We start from the raw sequence: 16138 nt of genomic DNA on the forward strand, positions 1-16138 counted from the left end.
AGCAGCCAAAATATAATAACGGCCATGGCGCTCAAGTAAAGCAGAAAGCTTTTAGTATACACCTTTTGCACTCTTGTCAACGAAGCTGGGCTCTGTGAATGCTCACCCTACGCAAGAAAAGAGAACAGACTTTGCTGGTGACCTAAATATATCTCGCCTGATCGAGCACGATCGAGCTCTGAGTGAGCAGCTGTGCAATGGTCATCTTTACCAAAGGGGAGATGCTGCTTTTGCCAGTGTCACGCCCATGCTCTCAGGGCTGGAGGGAGGAGGGCTGCTTTTTGTTTTTACAGGCAAAAGGAAAGGCCCAGCCCTCAGAGCTTCTGCCAATGCATATCCCAGCAGGTGCAAAATAAAGTCTCTCCCCCACCTTGCCAGCTGCAGATTGATCAGAAGACTGCTAGTCTAGTGTGTTGGGCCACTCTCTCTCTTCTGTGTATCGTCCCCTCTTATTACATAAACAGCATAAGAGGAAGGAAGGAAGGAAGGAAGGAAGGAAGGAAGGAAGGAAGGAAGGAAGGAAGGAAGGAAGGAAGGAAGGAAGGAAGGAAGGAAGGAAGGAAGGAAGGAAGGAAGGAAGGAAGGAAGGAAGGAAGGAAGGAAGGAAGGAAGGAAGGAACAGTGTATCGCAAGCACCTTTCACCCTGATGTCAATGGTCCACCAACCTTCGGGATGAGGAGTAGACCTGTGAAGACGCTCAGCCTTTGCATCATTTAGGGACGAGGACGGGCTTTAGGAGCAAACGTTAGGAAGAGATACTCTTGTGCTACAATCCTCAAGAGGTACAACTGCCAAGTCAAATCCCTACATATTGTCTAGACTACTCTGCAAGTGTAGGCTCGTTGGTCTAGGGGTATGATTCTCGCTTCGGGTGCGAGAGGTCCCGGGTTCAAATCCCGGACGAGCCCATTGATTGGTGCCTGGCCCGATACTTTTTTACACATGTGTTTTTCAATTCTATAGACTCTGGACTGATGGATGGACAATGGTCGATGAACATTGGGCTTCCTAAGCCTCTTTGCGGACCGCCTCATTGCGCCATGCATTAAGGAGTCCCAAGTAGCTCTCAGTCACCTTTCTGGATTTGTTTGTTAATTCATGGCTGTCCCATACCAATGCCTAAAGAGGCCCTTACATCTTCAGACTGCACGGCCTCTCAGCTGGCACACTTGTCTGAGTGTTCATGCTTGTAACGCCGTGTGTGTGATGAGCTGCATTTGTAAAGCTTTGGGCGTGAGGCATTTGATAAGTGTTCAAACAGAGACAATTGCACTGTTACTTGACCCTATTCTCTCAACCGCCAGAGGGCATAGCATGCAGCAGTTTCTGTAGTGTAGTGGTTATCACGTTCGCCTTACACGCGAAAGGTCCCTGGTTCGAGACCGGGCAGAAACAGCAGAGGGTGGCATTTTACACTTTTCATGTTCCACCATCTCGAAGCTCAAGCCATGAACTTATTTGCAGTTGCAACGGAAGAAGCAGTTCCTCTGACACGCTTTGAAATAAATTCTGAGTAGACGAGCGCACTCACATTTGCTCCGAATATGTGATGAATTAAAATTGCATGCCTGCATATGTGCGTGCTTATGTATAGTTGGATGGAAAGCTGAGGGAGCAGTTGTGCAATGCTATTTCTTACAGAAGGGTGGCGCTGCTTTTCCCTGAGCAATGTTCATGAACCCAGGCAGATGTGATATTGGATTTTTCTTTTTTTCAAGGGCAAAAGAAAATTCCTAGCCCTCAGAGCTTCTGCCAATGCAGATCCGGTGCAAAATGAAGGCTCTCACTCGCTCACTTTGTCCACTTTCAATTGATCAGCAGACCGCGTTGGTGTTGTGCTAGATTTCTTCTTCTGTGCATCAACAGCTCTTTTATACGTACCCTTCACGGGCGAATGGAAGGGAGGGTGTGCCACCAGCTTCATTGATCCTGATGTCAATGTGCCAACACCTTCAGGACGAGAAGAAGAGCTATGAAGACAGTCAGAGCGTGCCGACTGGGGCATTCATTTGGCTCATACACCGACAAGGCTTTCAGCGGCAGGAACAAACTTCAGGAATAGGCATTCTTGGCCTCGAAGCCTAAGGGGGGTGGAAACGCTGAGTACAATTCCGTCAGATGATCACAGGACCGTGGCTCGTTGGTCTAGGGGTATGATTCTCGCTTTGGGTGCGAGAGGTCCGGAGGAGCCCGATCAAGGTGGGTAACTTGAGCTCCTTTTTTTTTTTTCCAATGTTATTTTCATTGGACAGACTCTCTGGCTTTCTCGGTAAGCAGTAGTCGATGAACAATTCACTTCCTGAACCTCTTTGCCTGCCATGTCCTTGCGACAAGCACTTTGTGTTCTCTGTTAGCTCTCAGTAACATTCCTTGATTTGCTTGTGAGTTTTGGCCGTCCGATCTCAAAGTGGAAATATGTCCTTCCCTCTGTACGCTGCATAGACCCTCAACAGGCATACTTGTATATGTGCGCATGCTTGATTGGACGTATGTTTTAGGCTGGATTGTGTGAGCTTCAGGCGCAAGGCATTTGATTAGTCTTTAAGCAGGTCCACTTGCAAAGCCCTTTGCACCTGTTCTCCCAGTCCCTACAAAGGGATGCAAGCAGTTGTTTCTGTAGTGTAGTGGTTAGCACGTTCGAGACCGGGCAGAAACACTCTCTGCTGGCATTTTACACAAAATCGTTTTTTTCCCCTTTTGTCACACACAAATGTAAAGTATGAACTTATTTGCGTTCCCATGGAAATAGCATATGCTCTCAAGAGCTTGAGAAATACACTGGGAAGGCAAGCATCCTCACATGTATTGTGTATATGGGGCCAATAATAAAATGCACGCGCCTTCATTTTGTGTATGTAATGTTGCAGAGCACAGAGAGGATTTCTTTTCCCTACTGCTGGGTATTTGGGTCTCTGGGATCACAGTTGGGTCCGCTCCGTCCTCTGAAATGGTGCATATTAGTTACATAGGTTAGTGTACCAAAGAAATATCACATTTTCATATACAGCTTCTTCATTTCTGTGTTCTGAGGGATTACCAGTTGTAAGAAATGCACTTGCCGGTACAGTGATTCCCTGGCTTTCTCTGGCCCGAGAAAGCTTTTCCTCTGAACTGGGAACAGAAGTTGGACTGCTTCTGCTGAACTTCCTGAAAGCATAGCTGGCGGGAGGAGGGACTTTTTGAGTGCTGGGAAAATTTGAGCTGGAAATTTGCATAGGCTGGACAGAGATTGCTTGGAGCAGCCAAAATATAATAACGGCCATGGCGCTCAAGTAAAGCAGAAAGCTTTTAGTATACACCTTTTGCACTCTTGTCAACGAAGCTGGGCTCTGTGAATGCTCACCCTACGCAAGAAAAGAGAACAGACTTTGCTGGTGACCTAAATATATCTCGCCTGATCGAGCACGATCGAGCTCTGAGTGAGCAGCTGTGCAATGGTCATCTTTACCAAAGGGGAGATGCTGCTTTTGCCAGTGTCACGCCCATGCTCTCAGGGCTGGAGGGAGGAGGGCTGCTTTTTGTTTTTACAGGCAAAAGGAAAGGCCCAGCCCTCAGAGCTTCTGCCAATGCATATCCCAGCAGGTGCAAAATAAAGTCTCTCCCCCACCTTGCCAGCTGCAGATTGATCAGAAGACTGCTAGTCTAGTGTGTTGGGCCACTCTCTCTCTTCTGTGTATCGTCCCCTCTTATTACATAAACAGCATAAGAGGAAGGAAGGAAGGAAGGAAGGAAGGAAGGAAGGAAGGAAGGAAGGAAGGAAGGAAGGAAGGAAGGAAGGAAGGAAGGAAGGAAGGAAGGAAGGAAGGAAGGAAGGAAGGAAGGAAGGAAGGAAGGAAGGAAGGAAGGAAGGAAGGAAGGAAGGAAGGAAGGAAGGAAGGAAGGAAGGAAGGAAGGAACAGTGTATCGCAAGCACCTTTCACCCTGATGTCAATGGTCCACCAACCTTCGGGATGAGGAGTAGACCTGTGAAGACGCTCAGCCTTTGCATCATTTAGGGACGAGGACGGGCTTTAGGAGCAAATGTTAGGAAGAGATACTCTTGTGCTACAATCCTCAAGAGGTACAACTGCCAAGTCAAATCCCTACATATTGTCTAGACTACTCTGCAAGTGTAGGCTCGTTGGTCTAGGGGTATGATTCTCGCTTCGGGTGCGAGAGGTCCCGGGTTCAAATCCCGGACGAGCCCATTGATTGGTGCCTGGCCCGATACTTTTTTACACATGTGTTTTTCAATTCTATAGACTCTGGACTGATGGATGGACAATGGTCGATGAACATTGGGCTTCCTAAGCCTCTTTGCGGACCGCCTCATTGCGCCATGCATTAAGGAGTCCCAAGTAGCTCTCAGTCACCTTTCTGGATTTGTTTGTTAATTCATGGCTGTCCCATACCAATGCCTAAAGAGGCCCTTACATCTTCAGACTGCACGGCCTCTCAGCTGGCACACTTGTCTGAGTGTTCATGCTTGTAACGCCGTGTGTGTGATGAGCTGCATTTGTAAAGCTTTGGGCGTGAGGCATTTGATAAGTGTTCAAACAGAGACAATTGCACTGTTACTTGACCCTATTCTCTCAACCGCCAGAGGGCATAGCATGCAGCAGTTTCTGTAGTGTAGTGGTTATCACGTTCGCCTTACACGCGAAAGGTCCCTGGTTCGAGACCGGGCAGAAACAGCAGAGGGTGGCATTTTACACTTTTCATGTTCCACCATCTCGAAGCTCAAGCCATGAACTTATTTGCAGTTGCAACGGAAGAAGCAGTTCCTCTGACACGCTTTGAAATAAATTCTGAGTAGACGAGCGCACTCACATTTGCTCCGAATATGTGATGAATTAAAATTGCATGCCTGCATATGTGCGTGCTTATGTATAGTTGGATGGAAAGCTGAGGGAGCAGTTGTGCAATGCTATTTCTTACAGAAGGGTGGCGCTGCTTTTCCCTGAGCAATGTTCATGCACCCAGGCAGATGTGATATTGGATTTTTCTTTTTTTCAAGGGCAAAAGAAAATTCCTAGCCCTCAGAGCTTCTGCCAATGCAGATCCGGTGCAAAATGAAGGCTCTCACTCGCTCACTTTGTCCACTTTCAATTGATCAGCAGACCGCGTTGGTGTTGTGCTAGATTTCTTCTTCTGTGCATCAACAGCTCTTTTATACGTACCCTTCACGGGCGAATGGAAGGGAGGGTGTGCCACCAGCTTCATTGATCCTGATGTCAATGTGCCAACACCTTCAGGACGAGAAGAAGAGCTATGAAGACAGTCAGAGCGTGCCGACTGGGGCATTCATTTGGCTCATACACCGACAAGGCTTTCAGCGGCAGGAACAAACTTCAGGAATAGGCATTCTTGGCCTCGAAGCCTAAGGGGGGTGGAAACGCTGAGTACAATTCCGTCAGATGATCACAGGACCGTGGCTCGTTGGTCTAGGGGTATGATTCTCGCTTTGGGTGCGAGAGGTCCGGAGGAGCCCGATCAAGGTGGGTAACTTGAGCTCCTTTTTTTTTTTTCCAATGTTATTTTCATTGGACAGACTCTCTGGCTTTCTCGGTAAGCAGTAGTCGATGAACAATTCACTTCCTGAACCTCTTTGCCTGCCATGTCCTTGCGACAAGCACTTTGTGTTCTCTGTTAGCTCTCAGTAACATTCCTTGATTTGCTTGTGAGTTTTGGCCGTCCGATCTCAAAGTGGAAATATGTCCTTCCCTCTGTACGCTGCATAGACCCTCAACAGGCATACTTGTATATGTGCGCATGCTTGATAGGACGTATGTTTTAGGCTGGATTGTGTGAGCTTCAGGCGCAAGGCATTTGATTAGTCTTTAAGCAGGTCCACTTGCAAAGCCCTTTGCACCTGTTCTCCCAGTCCCTACAAAGGGATGCAAGCAGTTGTTTCTGTAGTGTAGTGGTTAGCACGTTCGAGACCGGGCAGAAACACTCTCTGCTGGCATTTTACACAAAATCGTTTTTTTCCCCTTTTGTCACACACAAATGTAAAGTATGAACTTATTTGCGTTCCCATGGAAATAGCATATGCTCTCAAGAGCTTGAGAAATACACTGGGAAGGCAAGCATCCTCACATGTATTGTGTATATGGGGCCAATAATAAAATGCACGCGCCTTCATTTTGTGTATGTAATGTTGCAGAGCACAGAGAGGATTTCTTTTCCCTACTGCTGGGTATTTGGGTCTCTGGGATCACAGTTGGGTCCGCTCCGTCCTCTGAAATGGTGCATATTAGTTACATAGGTTAGTGTACCAAAGAAATATCACATTTTCATATACAGCTTCTTCATTTCTGTGTTCTGAGGGATTACCAGTTGTAAGAAATGCACTTGCCGGTACAGTGATTCCCTGGCTTTCTCTGGCCCGAGAAAGCTTTTCCTCTGAACTGGGAACAGAAGTTGGACTGCTTCTGCTGAACTTCCTGAAAGCATAGCTGGCGGGAGGAGGGACTTTTTGAGTGCTGGGAAAATTTGAGCTGGAAATTTGCATAGGCTGGACAGAGATTGCTTGGAGCAGCCAAAATATAATAACGGCCATGGCGCTCAAGTAAAGCAGAAAGCTTTTAGTATACACCTTTTGCACTCTTGTCAACGAAGCTGGGCTCTGTGAATGCTCACCCTACGCAAGAAAAGAGAACAGACTTTGCTGGTGACCTAAATATATCTCGCCTGATCGAGCACGATCGAGCTCTGAGTGAGCAGCTGTGCAATGGTCATCTTTACCAAAGGGGAGATGCTGCTTTTGCCAGTGTCACGCCCATGCTCTCAGGGCTGGAGGGAGGAGGGCTGCTTTTTGTTTTTACAGGCAAAAGGAAAGGCCCAGCCCTCAGAGCTTCTGCCACTGCATATCCCAGCAGGTGCAAAATAAAGTCTCTCCCCCACCTTGCCAGCTGCAGATTGATCAGAAGACTGCTAGTCTAGTGTGTTGGGCCACTCTCTCTCTTCTGTGTATCGTCCCCTCTTATTACATAAACAGCATAAGAGGAAGGAAGGAAGGAAGGAAGGAAGGAAGGAAGGAAGGAAGGAAGGAAGGAAGGAAGGAAGGAAGGAAGGAAGGAAGGAAGGAAGGAAGGAAGGAAGGAAGGAAGGAAGGAAGGAAGGAAGGAAGGAAGGAAGGAAGGAAGGAAGGAAGGAAGGAAGGAACAGTGTATCGCAAGCACCTTTCACCCTGATGTCAATGGTCCACCAACCTTCGGGATGAGGAGTAGACCTGTGAAGACGCTCAGCCTTTGCATCATTTAGGGACGAGGACGGGCTTTAGGAGCAAACGTTAGGAAGAGATACTCTTGTGCTACAATCCTCAAGAGGTACAACTGCCAAGTCAAATCCCTACATATTGTCTAGACTACTCTGCAAGTGTAGGCTCGTTGGTCTAGGGGTATGATTCTCGCTTCGGGTGCGAGAGGTCCCGGGTTCAAATCCCGGACGAGCCCATTGATTGGTGCCTGGCCCGATACTTTTTTACACATGTGTTTTTCAATTCTATAGACTCTGGACTGATGGATGGACAATGGTCGATGAACATTGGGCTTCCTAAGCCTCTTTGCGGACCGCCTCATTGCGCCATGCATTAAGGAGTCCCAAGTAGCTCTCAGTCACCTTTCTGGATTTGTTTGTTAATTCATGGCTGTCCCATACCAATGCCTAAAGAGGCCCTTACATCTTCAGACTGCACGGCCTCTCAGCTGGCACACTTGTCTGAGTGTTCATGCTTGTAACGCCGTGTGTGTGATGAGCTGCATTTGTAAAGCTTTGGGCGTGAGGCATTTGATAAGTGTTCAAACAGAGACAATTGCACTGTTACTTGACCCTATTCTCTCAACCGCCAGAGGGCATAGCATGCAGCAGTTTCTGTAGTGTAGTGGTTATCACGTTCGCCTTACACGCGAAAGGTCCCTGGTTCGAGACCGGGCAGAAACAGCAGAGGGTGGCATTTTACACTTTTCATGTTCCACCATCTCGAAGCTCAAGCCATGAACTTATTTGCAGTTGCAACGGAAGAAGCAGTTCCTCTGACACGCTTTGAAATAAATTCTGAGTAGACGAGCGCACTCACATTTGCTCCGAATATGTGATGAATTAAAATTGCATGCCTGCATATGTGCGTGCTTATGTATAGTTGGATGGAAAGCTGAGGGAGCAGTTGTGCAATGCTATTTCTTACAGAAGGGTGGCGCTGCTTTTCCCTGAGCAATGTTCATGAACCCAGGCAGATGTGATATTGGATTTTTCTTTTTTTCAAGGGCAAAAGAAAATTCCTAGCCCTCAGAGCTTCTGCCAATGCAGATCCGGTGCAAAATGAAGGCTCTCACTCGCTCACTTTGTCCACTTTCAATTGATCAGCAGACCGCGTTGGTGTTGTGCTAGATTTCTTCTTCTGTGCATCAACAGCTCTTTTATACGTACCCTTCACGGGCGAATGGAAGGGAGGGTGTGCCACCAGCTTCATTGATCCTGATGTCAATGTGCCAACACCTTCAGGACGAGAAGAAGAGCTATGAAGACAGTCAGAGCGTGCCGACTGGGGCATTCATTTGGCTCATACACCGACAAGGCTTTCAGCGGCAGGAACAAACTTCAGGAATAGGCATTCTTGGCCTCGAAGCCTAAGGGGGGTGGAAACGCTGAGTACAATTCCGTCAGATGATCACAGGACCGTGGCTCGTTGGTCTAGGGGTATGATTCTCGCTTTGGGTGCGAGAGGTCCGGAGGAGCCCGATCAAGGTGGGTAACTTGAGCTCCTTTTTTTTTTTTCCAATGTTATTTTCATTGGACAGACTCTCTGGCTTTCTCGGTAAGCAGTAGTCGATGAACAATTCACTTCCTGAACCTCTTTGCCTGCCATGTCCTTGCGACAAGCACTTTGTGTTCTCTGTTAGCTCTCAGTAACATTCCTTGATTTGCTTGTGAGTTTTGGCCGTCCGATCTCAAAGTGGAAATATGTCCTTCCCTCTGTACGCTGCATAGACCCTCAACAGGCATACTTGTATATGTGCGCATGCTTGATAGGACGTATGTTTTAGGCTGGATTGTGTGAGCTTCAGGCGCAAGGCATTTGATTAGTCTTTAAGCAGGTCCACTTGCAAAGCCCTTTGCACCTGTTCTCCCAGTCCCTACAAAGGGATGCAAGCAGTTGTTTCTGTAGTGTAGTGGTTAGCACGTTCGAGACCGGGCAGAAACACTCTCTGCTGGCATTTTACACAAAATCGTTTTTTTCCCCTTTTGTCACACACAAATGTAAAGTATGAACTTATTTGCGTTCCCATGGAAATAGCATATGCTCTCAAGAGCTTGAGAAATACACTGGGAAGGCAAGCATCCTCACATGTATTGTGTATATGGGGCCAATAATAAAATGCACGCGCCTTCATTTTGTGTATGTAATGTTGCAGAGCACAGAGAGGATTTCTTTTCCCTACTGCTGGGTATTTGGGTCTCTGGGATCACAGTTGGGTCCGCTCCGTCCTCTGAAATGGTGCATATTAGTTACATAGGTTAGTGTACCAAAGAAATATCACATTTTCATATACAGCTTCTTCATTTCTGTGTTCTGAGGGATTACCAGTTGTAAGAAATGCACTTGCCGGTACAGTGATTCCCTGGCTTTCTCTGGCCCGAGAAAGCTTTTCCTCTGAACTGGGAACAGAAGTTGGACTGCTTCTGCTGAACTTCCTGAAAGCATAGCTGGCGGGAGGAGGGACTTTTTGAGTGCTGGGAAAATTTGAGCTGGAAATTTGCATAGGCTGGACAGAGATTGCTTGGAGCAGCCAAAATATAATAACGGCCATGGCGCTCAAGTAAAGCAGAAAGCTTTTAGTATACACCTTTTGCACTCTTGTCAACGTAGCTGGGCTCTGTGAATGCTCACCCTACGCAAGAAAAGAGAACAGACTTTGCTGGTGACCTAAATATATCTCGCCTGATCGAGCACGATCGAGCTCTGAGTGAGCAGCTGTGCAATGGTCATCTTTACCAAAGGGGAGATGCTGCTTTTGCCAGTGTCACGCCCATGCTCTCAGGGCTGGAGGGAGGAGGGCTGCTTTTTGTTTTTACAGGCAAAAGGAAAGGCCCAGCCCTCAGAGCTTCTGCCAATGCATATCCCAGCAGGTGCAAAATAAAGTCTCTCCCCCACCTTGCCAGCTGCAGATTGATCAGAAGACTGCTAGTCTAGTGTGTTGGGCCACTCTCTCTCTTCTGTGTATCGTCCCCTCTTATTACATAAACAGCATAAGAGGAAGGAAGGAAGGAAGGAAGGAAGGAAGGAAGGAAGGAAGGAAGGAAGGAAGGAAGGAAGGAAGGAAGGAAGGAAGGAAGGAAGGAAGGAAGGAAGGAAGGAAGGAAGGAAGGAAGGAAGGAAGGAAGGAAGGAAGGAAGGAAGGAAGGAAGGAAGGAAGGAAGGAAGGAAGGAAGGAAGGAAGGAAGGAAGGAAGGAAGGAAGGAACAGTGTATCGCAAGCACCTTTCACCCTGATGTCAATGGTCCACCAACCTTCGGGATGAGGAGTAGACCTGTGAAGACGCTCAGCCTTTGCATCATTTAGGGACGAGGACGGGCTTTAGGAGCAAACGTTAGGAAGAGATACTCTTGTGCTACAATCCTCAAGAGGTACAACTGCCAAGTCAAATCCCTACATATTGTCTAGACTACTCTGCAAGTGTAGGCTCGTTGGTCTAGGGGTATGATTCTCGCTTCGGGTGCGAGAGGTCCCGGGTTCAAATCCCGGACGAGCCCATTGATTGGTGCCTGGCCCGATACTTTTTTACACATGTGTTTTTCAATTCTATAGACTCTGGACTGATGGATGGAAATGGTCGATGAACATTGGGCTTCCTAAGCCTCTTTGCGGACCGCCTCATTGCGCCATGCATTAAGGAGTCCCAAGTAGCTCTCAGTCACCTTTCTGGATTTGTTTGTTAATTCATGGCTGTCCCATACCAATGCCTAAAGAGGCCCTTACATCTTCAGACTGCACGGCCTCTCAGCTGGCACACTTGTCTGAGTGTTCATGCTTGTAACGCCGTGTGTGTGATGAGCTGCATTTGTAAAGCTTTGGGCGTGAGGCATTTGATAAGTGTTCAAACAGAGACAATTGCACTGTTACTTGACCCTATTCTCTCAACCGCCAGAGGGCATAGCATGCAGCAGTTTCTGTAGTGTAGTGGTTATCACGTTCGCCTTACACGCGAAAGGTCCCTGGTTCGAGACCGGGCAGAAACAGCAGAGGGTGGCATTTTACACTTTTCATGTTCCACCATCTCGAAGCTCAAGCCATGAACTTATTTGCAGTTGCAACGGAAGAAGCAGTTCCTCTGACACGCTTTGAAATAAATTCTGAGTAGACGAGCGCACTCACATTTGCTCCGAATATGTGATGAATTAAAATTGCATGCCTGCATATGTGCGTGCTTATGTATAGTTGGATGGAAAGCTGAGGGAGCAGTTGTGCAATGCTATTTCTTACAGAAGGGTGGCGCTGCTTTTCCCTGAGCAATGTTCATGCACCCAGGCAGATGTGATATTGGATTTTTCTTTTTTTCAAGGGCAAAAGAAAATTCCTAGCCCTCAGAGCTTCTGCCAATGCAGATCCGGTGCAAAATGAAGGCTCTCACTCGCTCACTTTGTCCACTTTCAATTGATCAGCAGACCGCGTTGGTGTTGTGCTAGATTTCTTCTTCTGTGCATCAACAGCTCTTTTATACGTACCCTTCACGGGCGAATGGAAGGGAGGGTGTGCCACCAGCTTCATTGATCCTGATGTCAATGTGCCAACACCTTCAGGACGAGAAGAAGAGCTATGAAGACAGTCAGAGCGTGCCGACTGGGGCATTCATTTGGCTCATACACCGACAAGGCTTTCAGCGGCAGGAACAAACTTCAGGAATAGGCATTCTTGGCCTCGAAGCCTAAGGGGGGTGGAAACGCTGAGTACAATTCCGTCAGATGATCACAGGACCGTGGCTCGTTGGTCCAGGGGTATGATTCTCGCTTTGGGTGCGAGAGGTCCGGAGGAGCCCGATCAAGGTGGGTAACTTGAGCTCCTTTTTTTTTTTTCCAATGTTATTTTCATTGGACAGACTCTCTGGCTTTCTCGGTAAGCAGTAGTCGATGAACAATTCACTTCCTGAACCTCTTTGCCTGCCATGTCCTTGCGACAAGCACTTTGTGTTCTCTGTTAGCTCTCAGTAACATTCCTTGATTTGCTTGTGAGTTTTGGCCGTCCGATCTCAAAGTGGAAATATGTCCTTCCCTCTGTACGCTGCATAGACCCTCAACAGGCATACTTGTATATGTGCGCATGCTTGATAGGACGTATGTTTTAGGCTGGATTGTGTGAGCTTCAGGCGCAAGGCATTTGATTAGTCTTTAAGCAGGTCCACTTGCAAAGCCCTTTGCACCTGTTCTCCCAGTCCCTACAAAGGGATGCAAGCAGTTGTTTCTGTAGTGTAGTGGTTAGCACGTTCGAGACCGGGCAGAAACACTCTCTGCTGGCATTTTACACAAAATCGTTTTTTTCCCCTTTTGTCACACACAAATGTAAAGTATGAACTTATTTGCGTTCCCATGGAAATAGCATATGCTCTCAAGAGCTTGAGAAATACACTGGGAAGGCAAGCATCCTCACATGTATTGTGTATATGGGGCCAATAATAAAATGCACGCGCCTTCATTTTGTGTATGTAATGTTGCAGAGCACAGAGAGGATTTCTTTTCCCTACTGCTGGGTATTTGGGTCTCTGGGATCACAGTTGGGTCCGCTCCGTCCTCTGAAATGGTGCATATTAGTTACATAGGTTAGTGTACCAAAGAAATATCACATTTTCATATACAGCTTCTTCATTTCTGTGTTCTGAGGGATTACCAGTTGTAAGAAATGCACTTGCCGGTACAGTGATTCCCTGGCTTTCTCTGGCCCGAGAAAGCTTTTCCTCTGAACTGGGAACAGAAGTTGGACTGCTTCTGCTGAACTTCCTGAAAGCATAGCTGGCGGGAGGAGGGACTTTTTGAGTGCTGGGAAAATTTGAGCTGGAAATTTGCATAGGCTGGACAGAGATTGCTTGGAGCAGCCAAAATATAATAACGGCCATGGCGCTCAAGTAAAGCAGAAAGCTTTTAGTATACACCTTTTGCACTCTTGTCAACGAAGCTGGGCTCTGTGAATGCTCACCCTACGCAAGAAAAGAGAACAGACTTTGCTGGTGACCTAAATATATCTCGCCTGATCGAGCACGATCGAGCTCTGAGTGAGCAGCTGTGCAATGGTCATCTTTACCAAAGGGGAGATGCTGCTTTTGCCAGTGTCACGCCCATGCTCTCAGGGCTGGAGGGAGGAGGGCTGCTTTTTGTTTTTACAGGCAAAAGGAAAGGCCCAGCCCTCAGAGCTTCTGCCAATGCATATCCCAGCAGGTGCAAAATAAAGTCTCTCCCCCACCTTGCCAGCTGCAGATTGATCAGAAGACTGCTAGTCTAGTGTGTTGGGCCACTCTCTCTCTTCTGTGTATCGTCCCCTCTTATTACATAAACAGCATAAGAGGAAGGAAGGAAGGAAGGAAGGAAGGAAGGAAGGAAGGAAGGAAGGAAGGAAGGAAGGAAGGAAGGAAGGAAGGAAGGAAGGAAGGAAGGAAGGAAGGAAGGAAGGAAGGAAGGAAGGAAGGAAGGAAGGAAGGAAGGAAGGAAGGAAGGAAGGAAGGAAGGAAGGAAGGAAGGAAGGAAGGAAGGAAGGAAGGAAGGAAGGAAGGAACAGTGTATCGCAAGCACCTTTCACCCTGATGTCAATGGTCCACCAACTTTCGGGATGAGGAGTAGACCTGTGAAGACGCTCAGCCTTTGCATCATTTAGGGACGAGGACGGGCTTTAGGAGCAAACGTTAGGAAGAGATACTCTTGTGCTACAATCCTCAAGAGGTACAACTGCCAAGTCAAATCCCTACATATTGTCTAGACTACTCTGCAAGTGTAGGCTCGTTGGTCTAGGGGTATGATTCTCGCTTCGGGTGCGAGAGGTCCCGGGTTCAAATCCCGGACGAGCCCATTGATTGGTGCCTGGCCCGATACTTTTTTACACATGTGTTTTTCAATTCTATAGACTCTGGACTGATGGATGGACAATGGTCGATGAACATTGGGCTTCCTAAGCCTCTTTGCGGACCGCCTCATTGCGCCATGCATTAAGGAGTCCCAAGTAGCTCTCAGTCACCTTTCTGGATTTGTTTGTTAATTCATGGCTGTCCCATACCAATGCCTAAAGAGGCCCTTACATCTTCAGACTGCACGGCCTCTCAGCTGGCACACTTGTCTGAGTGTTCATGCTTGTAACGCCGTGTGTGTGATGAGCTGCATTTGTAAAGCTTTGGGCGTGAGGCATTTGATAAGTGTTCAAACAGAGACAATTGCACTGTTACTTGACCCTATTCTCTCAACCGCCAGAGGGCATAGCATGCAGCAGTTTCTGTAGTGTAGTGGTTATCACGTTCGCCTTACACGCGAAAGGTCCCTGGTTCGAGACCGGGCAGAAACAGCAGAGGGTGGCATTTTACACTTTTCATGTTCCACCATCTCGAAGCTCAAGCCATGAACTTATTTGCAGTTGCAACGGAAGAAGCAGTTCCTCTGACACGCTTTGAAATAAATTCTGAGTAGACGAGCGCACTCACATTTGCTCCGAATATGTGATGAATTAAAATTGCATGCCTGCATATGTGCGTGCTTATGTATAGTTGGATGGAAAGCTGAGGGAGCAGTTGTGCAATGCTATTTCTTACAGAAGGGTGGCGCTGCTTTTCCCTGAGCAATGTTCATGCACCCAGGCAGATGTGATATTGGATTTTTCTTTTTTTCAAGGGCAAAAGAAAATTCCTAGCCCTCAGAGCTTCTGCCAATGCAGATCCGGTGCAAAATGAAGGCTCTCACTCGCTCACTTTGTCCACTTTCAATTGATCAGCAGACCGCGTTGGTGTTGTGCTAGATTTCTTCTTCTGTGCATCAACAGCTCTTTTATACGTACCCTTCACGGGCGAATGGAAGGGAGGGTGTGCCACCAGCTTCATTGATCCTGATGTCAATGTGCCAACACCTTCAGGACGAGAAGAAGAGCTATGAAGACAGTCAGAGCGTGCCGACTGGGGCATTCATTTGGCTCATACACCGACAAGGCTTTCAGCGGCAGGAACAAACTTCAGGAATAGGCATTCTTGGCCTCGAAGCCTAAGGGGGGTGGAAACGCTGAGTACAATTCCGTCAGATGATCACAGGACCGTGGCTCGTTGGTCTAGGGGTATGATTCTCGCTTTGGGTGCGAGAGGTCCGGAGGAGCCCGATCAAGGTGGGTAACTTGAGCTCCTTTTTTTTTTTTCCAATGTTATTTTCATTGGACAGACTCTCTGGCTTTCTCGGTAAGCAGTAGTCGATGAACAATTCACTTCCTGAACCTCTTTGCCTGCCATGTCCTTGCGACAAGCACTTTGTGTTCTCTGTTAGCTCTCAGTAACATTCCTTGATTTGCTTGTGAGTTTTGGCCGTCCGATCTCAAAGTGGAAATATGTCCTTCCCTCTGTACGCTGCATAGACCCTCAACAGGCATACTTGTATATGTGCGCATGCTTGATAGGACGTATGTTTTAGGCTGGATTGTGTGAGCTTCAGGCGCAAGGCATTTGATTAGTCTTTAAGCAGGTCCACTTGCAAAGCCCTTTGCACCTGTTCTCCCAGTCCCTACAAAGGGATGCAAGCAGTTGTTTCTGTAGTGTAGTGGTTAGCACGTTCGAGACCGGGCAGAAACACTCTCTGCTGGCATTTTACACAAAATCGTTTTTTTCCCCTTTTGTCACACACAAATGTAAAGTATGAACTTATTTGCGTTCCCATGGAAATAGCATATGCTCTCAAGAGCTTGAGAAATACACTGGGAAGGCAAGCATCCTCACATGTATTGTGTATATGGGGCCAATAATAAAATGCACGCGCCTTCATTTTGTGTATGTAATGTTGCAGAGCACAGAGAGGATTTCTTTTCCCTACTGCTGGGTATTTGGGTCTCTGGGATCACAGTTGGGTCCGCTCCGTCCTCTGAAATGGTGCATATTAGTTACATAGGTTAGTGTACCAAAGAAATATCACATTTTCATATACAGCTTCTTC

The 16138-nt window shown here is 47.4% G+C and overlaps 10 non-coding genes across 10 annotated transcripts; all 10 read left to right on the forward strand.

The window, feature by feature from the left end:
- The first annotated feature begins 837 nt into the window (after positions 1–837).
- On the forward strand, positions 838–909 carry TRNAP-CGG (transfer RNA proline (anticodon CGG)). The gene has a single exon. It is a non-coding gene; the product is annotated as a tRNA-Pro (tRNA).
- A 414-nt stretch (positions 910–1323) lies between these two features.
- TRNAV-UAC (transfer RNA valine (anticodon UAC)) lies at positions 1324–1396 on the forward strand. Its single transcript has one exon. It is a non-coding gene; the product is annotated as a tRNA-Val (tRNA).
- A 2719-nt stretch (positions 1397–4115) lies between these two features.
- On the forward strand, positions 4116–4187 carry TRNAP-CGG (transfer RNA proline (anticodon CGG)). Its single transcript has one exon. It is a non-coding gene; the product is annotated as a tRNA-Pro (tRNA).
- Positions 4188–4601: 414 nt separating this feature from the next.
- On the forward strand, positions 4602–4674 carry TRNAV-UAC (transfer RNA valine (anticodon UAC)). Its single transcript has one exon. It is a non-coding gene; the product is annotated as a tRNA-Val (tRNA).
- Positions 4675–7365: 2691 nt separating this feature from the next.
- TRNAP-CGG (transfer RNA proline (anticodon CGG)) lies at positions 7366–7437 on the forward strand. The gene has a single exon. It is a non-coding gene; the product is annotated as a tRNA-Pro (tRNA).
- A 414-nt stretch (positions 7438–7851) lies between these two features.
- On the forward strand, positions 7852–7924 carry TRNAV-UAC (transfer RNA valine (anticodon UAC)). The gene has a single exon. It is a non-coding gene; the product is annotated as a tRNA-Val (tRNA).
- A 2739-nt stretch (positions 7925–10663) lies between these two features.
- On the forward strand, positions 10664–10735 carry TRNAP-CGG (transfer RNA proline (anticodon CGG)). The gene has a single exon. It is a non-coding gene; the product is annotated as a tRNA-Pro (tRNA).
- A 413-nt stretch (positions 10736–11148) lies between these two features.
- TRNAV-UAC (transfer RNA valine (anticodon UAC)) lies at positions 11149–11221 on the forward strand. The gene has a single exon. It is a non-coding gene; the product is annotated as a tRNA-Val (tRNA).
- A 2739-nt stretch (positions 11222–13960) lies between these two features.
- Positions 13961–14032, forward strand: TRNAP-CGG (transfer RNA proline (anticodon CGG)). Its single transcript has one exon. It is a non-coding gene; the product is annotated as a tRNA-Pro (tRNA).
- A 414-nt stretch (positions 14033–14446) lies between these two features.
- On the forward strand, positions 14447–14519 carry TRNAV-UAC (transfer RNA valine (anticodon UAC)). The gene has a single exon. It is a non-coding gene; the product is annotated as a tRNA-Val (tRNA).
- The last annotated feature ends 1619 nt before the right edge of the window (positions 14520–16138 follow it).

This window comes from Ambystoma mexicanum, unplaced genomic scaffold (genome assembly GCF_040938575.1).
Source record: "Ambystoma mexicanum isolate Mex_15411 unplaced genomic scaffold, UKY_AmexF1_1 Mex_scaf133, whole genome shotgun sequence".
NCBI classification, from domain to species: Eukaryota; Metazoa; Chordata; class Amphibia; order Caudata; family Ambystomatidae; genus Ambystoma; species Ambystoma mexicanum.